General features: G+C 38.6%; 2 long non-coding RNA genes across 2 annotated transcripts; one reads left to right on the forward strand and one right to left on the reverse strand.

The window, feature by feature from the left end:
• Positions 1,679-9,926, forward strand: LOC109327588. The gene is made up of 3 exons (XR_002105346.1): positions 1,679-1,688; positions 8,269-8,273; positions 9,806-9,926. It is a non-coding gene; the product is annotated as an uncharacterized LOC109327588 (long non-coding RNA).
• Positions 8,197-9,512, reverse strand: LOC109327587. Its single transcript, XR_002105345.1, has 3 exons — positions 9,490-9,512; positions 8,917-8,940; positions 8,197-8,260 (listed from the first exon to the last, which is right to left on the reverse strand). It is a non-coding gene; the product is annotated as an uncharacterized LOC109327587 (long non-coding RNA).

Genomic DNA, 11,298 nt, shown 5'->3' on the forward strand with positions numbered 1-11,298 from the left:
TTGGCAGTGGAAGTTATCCACCATTTGCACAAGACTAAGGCTAAAAATGGTGTCATGGCTTTAAAAGTGGATTTGGAAAAGGCTTATGATAGAATCAACTAGGATTTCCTCCAACATACAGTTATATGGTTTGGCCTTTCAACAATAACTATCAACCTTATTATGGGGCATGTTCGCTCTGGTGAAGTGTCTCTATTGTGGAACAGTTTGAGGCTTGAAGGATTTAAACCAAGGAGAAGCCTTTGTTAAGGAGATCCAATGTCTCCTTATTTTTTATTCTCTACATCGAGAAACTGGCCTTTTACATTAATCAAAAAGTTGATATGGGCGTGTGGCTTCCAATCTAGCTTTCTAGAGGTGGGCCACCTATTTTACAATTTTATTTGTAGATGATATTCTCTCTTTTTTTCAAGGAAACAAACTACAATTCAGGGTTGTTTCTTGTACTTTAAGGTATTTCTATAAAGCTTTGGGTTTGGAGGTTAATGAAGCTAAGGCTAAGTTTGTTTACTCAAAGCTTGTGACTAGTAGGAGGAAAAATAATTTCATGAGTATTAGTTCAATGTGTGTGGTTAGTAAGCTCGAAAATTACCTCGGAATTCCTCTTGTTCAAGAAAGGGACAATAAAGCAATTTGTAAACCTATTATGGAGAATATTCAAATGTGCATGACTACTTGGAAGTTGAATATCATGAACAAGGCTGGTTGTTGATGTCTTGATAAATATGTAAGTTCGTCTATTCCAATGTGCACTATGCAGGTTATATGGTTACCCCAAAATGTTTGTAATGACATTCATAAGATGACGAGGAATTTTGTGTGGAGTGGGGATGTCAATAAGCGAAGTCTTAATTTGGTAAGTTGGGATGTTATCACAAGAAATAAGCGTGAAAGTGGTCTTGGGATAAGGGATTTTCGATATGCAAATATTTCTTTCCTTGGCAAGATGTGCTGGAACATGATTAGTAACAATGACAAGTTATGGTGTAAAGTTTTGAAGTACAAGTATCTAATTATATTTTGTTTGATCCATATATGGTTATAGTCTCCTACCCTTTGAGAAGTATAGTGAAGGCTACACATAATGTAAAGGACGATTTCACTTTGCATTTTGGAAATGGGAATAAGTCCTTTTGGTATGACAATTGAATAGGGTTTGGAAAGTTATACAATTATGTCAACTTTGTCAATATCTCTAATACTCAACTTCAGGTGAATGATATTTTTCAAGAAGCCACTTCGGATTTTAACATCTTTTACACAAGGGTTCCATCTAAAGTTAAGGATTTCATTTAAAATACATGTTCTCAAAGTTCTAATTATGAAGAGGAGAGGTGGGTGTGGAATGACCATGCAACCGGGTCTTATACTGCAAACTGTAGTTATTAATGGCTTAACTACAACAGTGAGGTGGATGATTCAATTTCAGATGTGTGGAAGTGGTTATGGCGTCCTATAGTTCTAGATTAAGTGAAATATTTGTGTTGGATTGGTATTCATGAGGCTTTACCTTCTAACATGCTTTGTTTTAAAAGAAATATGGCTATTAATCTATTTTATAGGTGATGTAATGCAGGTGTTGAGGATCCTATGTTTATTTTCATAGACTATAAGGAGTCTGCAATGCTTTGGAGGAGAGTCGGTTAGACTAACAATTCTTTTTGGGTGACTCATGCATTTCAGACATGGTTCAGGGAAAACTACAAGCATCGAAGTGGATTGCTCCTTATGGGTTGTGTTAGGTGGGCTTTGAGGTAGAGGAACAACTTCATTTTGGACAACAAAACTTGGGATATTAATTTTGTTGCTCGCAATATGCATCAAGATCATTTTGAGTGGTGTAGTATGATCTAAAAGTTGGATATTATTATATCCTTAAAGTTTGTAACGAAGAAATACACCTTTAATGTGATTAGTGCTTATGCACTATAGGTGGGGCTAGATGATCATTAGAAGATAACGTTTTATGAGGACTTAGAAGGTGTAGTCTAGACAATACATTTAGGAGAAAAGATTTTCCTTAGAGACAATCTTAGTGGAAATGTAGGAGGGGCGTTAGAGGGTTTAAAGGTGTTCACGATATATATAGAATAGAAGAATCAAATAGGGAGGGTCATACTACTCTAGACTTATATTCAGGTTTTGATTTTATAATAATCATTACATGTTTTAAGAAGCGGGTGAACATCTTATTATATATAAGAGTGGAGTTTCACGTTCTTTTTTTTATGATAAGAAAATTATATAGCAAGTTTTTATTGAAAGGCTAAATCATACTTAGAGAGAGTTTGATGAACCAACATAAAGTTTTGGGTATGTATATATGGGGCTAAGCATAGAGTGGAGAGAAATAGACAATAAAGAGCCTCAAGGATTAAATGGTAGAAATTGAAGTGAGACGAACATTGGAGCTTCAATCAAAGGGTTTTAGAAAATGCATTTTGGGAGGTACAAGGAAATGATAATGATATATGTGAGGAATGATAAGTGTCAAAAATACCTAATTTTCATACACTTTTCATGACACTTATCCTATGCAAAAATGTGAAAACCAACGTAATTCAACACCTTTTTAGATAAATTATGTGTGTTTGAATAATATAATTTTTTGATCACCTCTTGCCCAAGTTTTCTTTGAGTTTTGAAGGAAATTGGACGAAAAAGAATGCTTAGGCTTGAAGAAAGAAAGCTTATAAACCTTGTAGAAATCAAGCCAAAAAACATGACACATGTGTGCTTAAAACTAAGCATGGTAAGGTGTATGCTTAAACTTAAGCATGACTAAGAAACTTGGTCTTGGTTGGAAGAAGTTAAAGTCAAAGAAAAGTTGCTCATAAAGCAGTCCAGCCAAGCACAAAGCTGTCCAACCAAGCACAAAGCTATCCAACCAAGCACCAAGCACCAGGCTAGGTCAACCAGGCTGCTCAAGCAGGTAGCTATGCATGCACTAGGTCAGGTATGTTGCTCAAGCAGGCAGCTGAGCATGCACCAGGTCAGCCAGACTGCTCAAGTAGGCTACTAAGCGTGCACCAGGTCAGGCAGACTGCTCAAGCAGGCAGCTGAGTGTGGACCAGGTCATCCAGGCGCTTGGCCCACCAGAAAAATGTTTTCTTGCCCTAGAAGAATAGCTATGTCATCATGCATGTAGCTTATGTAAGTTATTTCTTTGGTTATTTTAATTCTTTAAGAAGTTCTTAATGCGGTTTTAGCTTGATCACCTAAAGCTTGATTTAAAGATCCAAAAGAATATTTCTTCTTAAAGTATTGACAAGTGAACTAAAAAGTATTACCTACATCTTAGTTCACTTGCCATATCAAAGCATTTATCTTAAGCAACTTCTATTCAAGGCTAAATAATGTTAACAAAGCCTGAAGTAGGGTGTGACAACCTACTCCAGCGAGTGGCAGTTAATTACTATTTAGTGTATTAAATAAGGTTTGAAAATCATCTTATCATACTAAGACACTAGATGGGGGATTAAGACATGGTGTATGGAATCAACCAAAGGATAACACATAACTTGTATAATTTTCATATTTATATTGTTCAATAAATTATTCCATCCTTCTAACCATATTCTCCTCTTGAATTTGTAAATAGTTAGTTTCTTTACACTTTCATGTTCTCAATTCATAAAAACACCAAAACAACTTTATTTATTACTTTCTTACTTTTGATAAAAGATACAAAGTATGAGTATATTTCTCTTAGGCAATTCATTGTGGTTTGACATAACCTTAAACTATACTATAATTGAATCTTGAAAGAGATGCAAATGTAAAATAGTAAGGTGTTAACTTATAAATTTTGTTTGTTGATTAAAGATTTCTAAAAACATAAGTTAAAACCAATTCATGGTTTGTAACTTTGTACATAGGAATAATATGCAAAAAGTGCAATCCAATCAATTGATTGTTACTAAAAACAATAAAAGAGTGATGAGTAATAAATCTACCCGCCAACATTTTCATCCTGTCATTTATTTTCCGTAACTAACATTTATTTTTTGTCATTTACTTTTACGCAACTAAAATTTATTTATTGCTTTATTCTTTTATTCTTTATATCAACTCTTTGAAAAACGTGGTACGATTAACTACTAACTTTATTCTTTTGTTCATATTATTATTCATTGATATCAACCTTTCGTAAGAAATGATATGTTTAACTTAATAAAATGAGACCGACCTTTATGGTATGGATAAAAAGAACCCGAATAGGAAGTAAATAAATAAAGTCACTAAATAATTTGTTCATCACTCATCATTCAAAATTAATTAAATAAATTTGCAACAACTGAGTAATCTCCTCTCAACAAAGTGACAACTTTGTTGTTGAGGGGAGAATTTCTGGTGAAGAAATCTGCTTTCAACAAATTGGCACCGCTGCCGGGGAATTGCTAGATAATAAAAATTCATACATATATTTTTTATCATTAGTAATTTTAAATACAATTTTATTTTCTCTTTGTATTTTTACATTTAAAATTAAAAACCCAAAAAGAAAACAAAAAAATTGAACTAGTGGAATGAACACCCACTAGTTAAGAAACATTTATTGTTGTTATAAAATTTTTGGTAATGAGGAGGTACCCCTCATCAACTTTTTCAAAAGAACAACATAAGGGGGATTAAAATCAACAAGGATAAGTGACTGAATTTGTTTTTTTCTTAAAGAATGAAGAAGCCGAATCTTCAAAATTCCAAAAAGGGAAGCTACTCTAATCATTAAAGGTGAAGTATGTTAGGAAGAGAGAAATTACAAACTGGTGTATTTCATTGTGCACTAGATGACATCCTTAAAATGGGCAAACAAAAAGAAGTTACAATCAGTTTCAAGATTATACATAATAATTCCTCTAAAGTGGATGTAACTTGTTAAACTACTCATAAACTACTCAACCACACAACACATAAACTGAATAAATAAAAATATCTAACATTCTGTCTCTTAAACTATAAATTCTATTTTCAGTTTACTAACTCTACTGCTGCAACTTGCAAACACCCAACAAATTTCTCAAATTTTGGAATGAAAGTGCTTTGAGAGGTTTGGTAAAAATGGCTGCCAATTGATCTTCACTTCTGCAGTACTTCAAGACAATTGTTCCATCATTGTTGAGGTCTCTTAAAAAATAGTACTTAACATCAATATGTTTACTTCTTCCATGTAGTACATGATTTTTGGAGAGTCTGATGGCTGAGGTATTATCACAATATATTGTAGTAGCCTCCTCTTGCTTAAAATGTAGTTCTTCAAGTATTTTCCTCAACCAAATGGCTTGACAAGCAAAAGTTGAAGCAGAAACAAACTCAGCTTCAGTAGTTGATAATGTGACTATAAGTTGTTTTTTAGATAAACATGAGAAAACCCCTGTGCCAAGCATAAAGATATAACCTGAAGTACTTCTCCTATAATCTTGATCCCTTGCAAAGTCACTATCCGTGAACCCAATCAATTCTGATTTTTCACCATTCTTGAAAAATAGCGCAAGTTGTTTTATTCCTTGAAGATAAGGGAAAATTATTTTGGCAGCTAATAGATGCATTTCAGTTGGACATTCCATGTATCTACTAATTAGGCTGATAGAATGCATTATGTCAGGCCTAATAGCAGTTAAAGACATCAAACTACCCACAATTTGCTTAAATAGTATGTTATCCACCTTTTTCCTTCATAATCTTTGTTTAGCTTCAAGCCATACTCAGATGGAGTACTTACTGGATTGCAATCCTGCATCTGAAACCTGTTTAAGATTTCTTGGACATACTTCTTTTGAGAAATAAAGTATACATTAGTTGATTGCACTACTTCTATTCCAAGAAAATAATGCATCAAACCAAGATCAATCATTTCAAACTCAATCATCATAGACTTTTTGAACCATTCAAACATTCCTAAATCATTTCTAGTAAATATAAGGTCATCAACATATAAGCAAACAATAAGTATTTTTCCTTCAGATCCAACTTTAACAAAGAGTGTATGCTCATATAAGCATGTCTTAAATCCTACTTTAAAAAAAATATGCCTCTATTTGACTATACCAAGCCCTTGGAGCTTGTGTTAGTCCATAAAGTGCCTTCTTCAATTTATATACTTTATGTTCATTTCCATCTTTAATACAGCCAGGGGGTTGATCAACAAATACCTGCTCGGATTGAAGATGGGAGAAGCCATGAGACATGAGAGAAAAATGAAGAGAGGATTTACCTCTTCTTTGAAAATGCAAGAGTGAGAGAGTGAAGTGTGGAATGTGAGGGTTTAAGGAGAGAGGGAAATCATATTTCCTCTAGGCAATGATGAAAAAATCTCCTAGGGTGGCTAATGATGAGCTCATGGGATATTTGAGAAAGTGATGTGAGATTTGCTTTATGGAAGTCAAATCTCGCATCCCAATGCGAAAGGATCACCTCGCAGACACGTGCGATAAACCTGCCAGAGTATTATCAGCCAATACTCGATCGGGTATTATAAATCGCCCGATCCTATTATCCGATTAGAAATTCAGATTTTGGCATTCCGAGTGAAAAATATTTAGAAAATAGGTATGAGTGTACTCAAGGTCTATATTGACTCGAAATAAATTTATGAAGCCAATGGCGCGATCGGAATTCGATTCCGAGTTACGGAACTCAAAAACCACTTTTTTAGCCGTACCGGGTGAGATTCGGCCCTGATAGTGGTCCGAAACCAATTGTCTCCGAAAATCATGACAATTTACCACCAAATTGGAAATAGAATTTTCAGACTAAAACTCAACTAGAGTTTCATCTAATTCTTTACCGAAAATTCCCAGAAATTCATTTTAAAAAATTATAATTAAAAACAATATTAATAAAATCTTATAATTCAAAATCGTAAAATTCGCGGTGTTACAATCCTCCCCCTTAAAAGATTTTCGTCCTGGAAAATAGAGCATACCTCTCACTCAAACAGGTGGGGATAGGATTTTCTCATCGCATCCTCGACCTCCCAAGTCGCATATTCGCCATTCACTTGACTCCATATGACTTTAACCAACGCGATTTCTTTCCCTCGAAGAGTCTTAATACTCCAATCACCGATCCTTATTGGCAATGTCTCAAACATAAGATTATCCTTTAACTGAATTGAATCGGATTCGATTATGTACGACGGGTCACTAATGTATTTTCTATGTTGAGACACATGAAAAACGTTGTGTAGATTGGACAATAAAGGTGGTAAGGCTATTTGGTAAGCTACTGGTCCAACTTTCCTAAGGATTTGGTAAGGTCCAATGAATTTTGGGCTAAGCTTACGAGCTTTTAATAGCCTGCCAATACCAGTTGTCGGAACCACTCTCATGAATACATGATCTCCTTCTTCGAAACTGAGAGGGTTCCTCCTTTTGTCATAGTAGCTCTTCTGTCTGCTCTGAGCTGTCTTCATGTTCTCCCTTATCATTCGAATCTTGTCTGTCGTTTGTTGAACCACATCGGGTCCTAAAATCAAATTCTCCCCAGTTTCAAACCAGCATAATGGCGTTCTGCATTTCCTGCCGTATTACGGCGCCATACCGATACTTGAATGAAAGCTGTTATTGTAGGTGAACTCGATCAAATGCAAATGATCAACCCAACTTCCTGGCTTCTCTAACACACATGCTCTAAGAAGATCCTCCAATGATTGGATCGTCCTTTCTGATTGACCATCAGTCTGCGGGTGATAAGCTGAACTCATGCTTAACTTGGTCCCCAAAGCTGATTGCAAACCATTCCAGAACTTGGAAGTGAAGCGCGGATCTCTATCCGAGATGATATTAGTGGGAATACCATGCAATCGGACAATCTCTTTAATATACAACTCCGCCAATCTCTCCAAAGAGTACTTCATGTTGATAGGCAGAAAGTGAGTTGTCTTGGTCAAACGGTCCACAATCTTATAATTCAAAATCGTAAAATTCGCGGTCTTACACTTGGGTGGGAGTAGTTATAGGATGGGTGACCTCCTGGGAAGTCCTCGTGTTGCTCCTCTTTTTATTCCAAAGACGCACCTGGAGTATTTCCGGGCTCGAATAGGATCTAGATGGTGGACTTTCTTAAGAATAGGGTTTGACTCATGTTCGATCATGGCATGCTCGATTTGCTTTTTTCTAGCCACCTATCGAAAATGAAGCCTTTCTTGAGCGCGCATATACTTATAGGTGCGATCATACCAGCACAAATGCACCGGATCCCATCAGAACTCCGCAGTGAAGTGATCTTGGGTGAGAGTAGTACTAGGATGGGTGACCTCCTAGGAAGTGCTCGTGTTGCACCTCATTTTTTTCCAGAGGTGCACCTGGAGTATTTCCGGGCTCGAAAGGGATCCAGAGGGTGGAATTTCCTGAGAATAGAGTTTGATTCATGTTCGATCATGCCATGTTCGATTGGCTTTTTTCTAGCCGCCTTTCGAAAATGAAGCGTTTCTCAACTTTGGAGAGAAGCCCGATAATTAGGGCTTAAGGAATTTGAGCACGCGTATATTTGCAGGTGCGATCACACCAACACTAATCCATTGGATCCCATCGGAACTCTGCGGTAAAGCATTCTTGGGCGAGAGTAGTACTAGAATGGGTGACCTCCTAGGAAGTCCTCCTGTTGCACCTCTTTTTTTTCCAGAGGCGCACCTGGTGTATTTCAGGGCTCGAAAGGGATCCAGAGGGTGGAATTTCCTGAGAGTAAGGTTTTGCTCATGTTCGATCATGCCATGTTCAATTGGCTTTTTTCTAGCCGCTTGTCGAAAATGAAGCGTTTGTCAACCTTGTAGAGAAGCCCGGTAATTAGGGCTTAAGGAATTTGAGCGTGCGTATACTTGCAGGTGCAATCATACAAACACTAAAGCTCCGGATCCCATTGCAACTCCACAGTCAAGCGTGCTTGGGTGAGAGTAGTACTACGATGGGTGACCACCTGCGAAGTCCTCGTGTTGCACCTCTAATTTTTCTAGAGGCGCACCTGGAGTATATCCGACTCGAAAGGGATCCAGAGGGTGGAATTTCCTGAGAATAGGGTTTGGGTCATGTTTAACCATGCCTAATTCGATTGGCTTTTTCTAGCCGCCTGTCGAAAATGAAGTGTTTCTCAGCCTTGGAGACAAGCCCGGTAATTAGGGCTTAAAGCATTTGATCACGCGTATAATTGCAGGTGTGATCATACTAGTACTAATGCACCGGATCCCATCAAAAATCCGCAGTGAAGCGTGCTTGGGTTAGAGTAGTACTAGGATGGGTGACCTCTTGGGAAGTCCTCGAGTTGCACCTCTTTTTTTTCAAGAGGCGCACTTGGAGTATTTTCGGGCTCGAAAGGGATCCAGAGGGTGGAATTTCCTGAGAATAGGGTTTGGCTCATGTTTAATCATGCCATTTCTATTGGCTTTTTTCTAGCCTCCTATCCAATATGAAGCATTTCTCTGCCTTGGAGAGACGCCCGATAATTGGGGCTTAAAGAATTTGAGCGCGCGTATACTTAAAGCTGCGATCATACCAGCACTAATGCACCAGATCCGATCAGAACTCCATAGTGAAGCGATTTTGGGCGAGAGTAGTACTAGGATGGGTGACCTCCTAGAAAGTGCTCGTGTTGCACCTCTTTTTTTTCCAGAGGCACACCTGGAGTATTTCCGGGCTCGAAAAGGATCCAGAAGGTGGAATTTCCTAAGAATAGGGTTTGGCTCAAGGATGATCATGCTATATCCGATTGGCCTTTTTCTAGCCACCTTTCCAAAATGAAGCGTTTCTCAGCCTTGGAGAGAAGCCCGGTAATTAGGGCTTAAGGAATTTGAGCACGCGTATACTTGCAGGTGCGATCACACCAACACTAATTCATCAGATCCCATCGGAACTCCGCAGTTAAGCATTCTTGGGCGAGAGTTGTACTAGGATGGGTGACCTCCTGGGAAGTCCTCTTGTTGAACCTCTTTTTTTTCCAGAGGCGCACCTGGTGTATTGCTGGTCTCGAAAGGGATCCAAAGGGTGGAATTTCCTGAGAATAGGTTTTGGCTCATGTTCGATCATGTCATGTTTGAATGGCTTTTTTCTAGCCGCCTGTCGAGAAGCGTTTCGCAGCCTTTGAAAGAAGCCCAGTAATTAGGGCTTAAAGAATTTGAGCGCGCGTATACTTGCAGGTGCGATCATACCAGCACTAATGCATCAGATCCCATTAGAACTCTGCAGTTCAGCGTGCTTGGGCGAGAGTAGTACTAGGATGGGTGACCTCCTTGGAAGTCCTCGTGTTGCACCTCTTTCTTTTTTCCAGAGGCGCACCTGGAGTATTTTTGGGCTCGAAAGGGATCTATAGGGTGGAATTTCTTGAGAGTAGATTTTGGCTCACGTTCGATCATGCCATGTTCGATTGGTTTTTTTCTAGCCACTTGTCGAAAATGAAGCGTTTCTCAGCCTTGTAGAGAAGCCCGGTAATTAGGGCTTAGGTAATTTGAGCGCGCGTATACTTGCAGGTGCGATCATAAAACACTAATGTTGCGGATCCCATCGGAACTCCGCAGTCAAGTGTGCTTGGGTGAGAGTAGTACTAGGATGGGTGACCTCCTGTTGCACCTCTTTTTTTCGAGAGGCGCACCTGGAGTATTTCCGGGCTCGAAAGGGATCTAGAGGGTGGAATTTCCTAAGAATAGGGTTTGGCTCATGATCAAGCATACCATGTTCGATTGGCTTTTTTCTAGTCGCATGTCCAAATTGAAGCGTTTCTCAGCCTTGGAGAGAAGCCCGATAATTAGGGCTTAACGAATTTGAGCGCGCGTATACTTGCAGCTGCGATCATACCAACATTAATGCAGCGGATCCCATCAGAACTCCGCAGTTAAACGATCTTGGGCGAGAGTAGTAATGGGATGGATGACCTCCTACGAAGTCCTCGTGTTGCACCTCTTTTTTCTCAAGAGGCACACCAGAGTATTTCCGGGCTCGAAAGGGATCAAGAGGGTGGAATTTCCTGAGAATAGAGTTTAGCTCATGTTCGATCATGCCATGTTCGATTGGATTTTTTCTAGCCGCCATTCGAAAATGAAGCATTTCCCAGCCTTGGAGAGAAACCCGATAATTAGGGTTTAAGAAATTTGAGCTCGCGTATACTTGCAGGTGCGATCACACCAACACTAATATATCGGATCCCATCGGAAGTCTGCAGTTAAGAATTCTTGGGCGAGAGTAGTACTTGGATGGGTGACCTCCTGGGAAGTCCTCCTGTTGCACCTCTTTTTTATCAAGAAGCGCACCTGGAGTAGTTCTGGGCTCGATAGGGATCCCGAGGGTGGAATTTCCCGAGAATAGGGTTTGG

Source organism: Lupinus angustifolius, chromosome LG15 (genome assembly GCF_001865875.1).
Source record: "Lupinus angustifolius cultivar Tanjil chromosome LG15, LupAngTanjil_v1.0, whole genome shotgun sequence".
Classification (NCBI taxonomy): domain Eukaryota; kingdom Viridiplantae; phylum Streptophyta; class Magnoliopsida; order Fabales; family Fabaceae; genus Lupinus; species Lupinus angustifolius.